The sequence below is a fragment of the Gadus morhua genome, chromosome 5 (genome assembly GCF_902167405.1).
Source record: "Gadus morhua chromosome 5, gadMor3.0, whole genome shotgun sequence".
NCBI lineage: Eukaryota > Metazoa > Chordata > Actinopteri > Gadiformes > Gadidae > Gadus > Gadus morhua.
This window is the reverse complement of record NC_044052.1, coordinates 8732080-8734417: the sequence shown is the minus strand read 5'-3', so window position 1 is coordinate 8734417 and position 2338 is coordinate 8732080.

The following is a 2338-nucleotide window of genomic DNA, read 5'->3' as shown; positions in this document are numbered from 1 at the left end:
AAGAAGTTGAGATGGACATGGACTGCTAAATACACACTGACAGTGTGGTCAGGCTGCTGATGCCCTCGCACATGGCATGGTCACGGCAAAGGACGGCAGAGGGAGTCGCGTGTGGGCTTATGGGACCGGGGTGCTGCGATGACTGTAACAGTCAGTGGATAGAAGGTACAAAAAAACAGGCGTTCACACCAACCACAGTTACAAACAACACACCCATAGACATGGGCGTGCATGAAAAAGAATCATTAAAACATCAGATTGTTTTGTGTGTTTTGTGTCATTGCGCTGCTTGCGCCAACGTCAACACCACCAATGACATGGTGATTGATTATGGCGAATTACAACCCCCACCTCCGCACCCCCCTCCCGATTTTCGAGATGCCGGGAATCCGCTCTCCGTGCCGCTCACAGCCCAGGGGCAGGGGAAAGAGAAATTGTTCCGCCCAAGTACCATAAAAACAGATTGGAGCCTCAGCTCTGTGAATTAGCTGCACAGGAAGCCCCCTAAACCCCTTGTTTTATTCATGAGCATGAAGGCTATCAGAGCCTAAAAAACCCCTGTGGTGAGTCTCTCTCAGTCTCAGTCTCATTCTCTCCCTCCCCCTCTCCCTCTCCCTCTCCCTCTCCCTCTCTCTCTCTCTCTCTCTCTCTCTCTCTCGTCGCATGAAGACTACCTGCCGACACATCCGTGGAGGGTGCCTGGATTTGCTTTATTTCATTTTTATTCGTGGTGGACATGCTACGTCGATGCATTATAACATAATTAATCGAGATGACAAAGATGAATGGCAACTGTCTTTTTCGTTGGGTAAATAAACAAGTTATGTACTGTAGCACAGCCAGAGAGGGGGAACTACCCGGCGGCCATGTTGGGGGTGTTTATTGAGCGTGTCGCCATTCAGCTCCATATTGCTTGCACATATCGGCCACGGCATTATAGTTTGGCTTTGCTTGGACGACCAGAGGATGGAGTTGTTGTTGGTGGTATTATGGTGGGGGGAGGGAGGGCGAGAGAGAGAGATGCGAATTTTGGAGGCAGGGGAAAAAAGTTTGCACAACTGCTGAGAAAATGTATTGCTGTTGATAATCCTCTGGAAATTGAAAGAGAGAGAGAGAGAGAGAGAGAGAGAGAGAGAGAGAGAGAGAGAGAGAGAGAGAGAGAGAGAGAGAGAGAGAGAGAGAGAGAGAGAGAGAGAGAGAGAGAGAGAGAGAGAGAGAGAGAGAGAGAGAGAGAGGCTGTTGCCCCTAAGGGGCGTGCAATGCAGTGGGCACAAAGACAGAGAAGAGAAAGTTTGTTGTAGCCAAAGGAAATAAGGCAGATCTGGGCCAAGTACGTGCAAGGTAAAGAGGCCACATGTGGAAAAAAACGGCAGGGAAAATGGATGATAACAAATGTGCCTTCAGTGCTTCAAGTCACTCTGGTGCTTTGTTAACTCAGAGCTAAACCGCTGCTTGGCACTTCAGCTACTGCAATTATAGCTATAGTTTGATAATTGCACCAATTCAAAATATAAATTGGAGGCATCACACATCACAGGTGTAAACAAAACAGTGACGATGTGTTAACATGACAAAATCAAACAAGGGCAAAGGGAACACACATACACGCACAAACTCATGCACAGATGAGCACGTATACATACACATACAAGGAGCAAACAAATGACATTAAAATCCCCTCAACTATAAACTACAAACTTAATGATGCAGAAAGTCAAGAAAGGAAACCTTAATTGCATATTTTTAACATAGACATGCTATGTAAGGGAGCTTATCATCGAATGCTGAATGCTTTTATATCAAAATATGTTGCTGTATACAGTGAATTTGGTTGTCAACTAGCGCGTTTACCTCGAACCCAGTAGCATTTTCAAAGATTGCGCTCGGTCAAAAATCATTCTGTGTTTGGAATGCACAAAACAATTCCTTTTGGCAGCGAGAGAACAATTAAACGATGTCAGTCCTATATCGCTAGTAAACAACCAATGCTGGCAAAGCTTCCATCTAAAAAATACCCAGTTGGGACACGTTTCAATTCTTCTCTTTTTTCCACCGCTCCTTCAACACTAATAAATGCACAACAAAACAACAACGTATGCAACATAAACATGGGCAACCTTCAGAGCCGTTCACAACCGCCATGCAAATACTGTCCGGGTGCCAGCGGCTCCTAATTGTCCTCTCTGCTTTGAGCAACACTGTCACCGTTATTACGGCCCCACTGAAGTCCTAATGAGGGGAATTGTAATCTGAAAAGATCCCCCCCCCCCCGCTAGTTTGAATGCACATTAGATCCAGACAGCTCATTTCCATTCCCCCCGTCATCTCTCTAGAAATG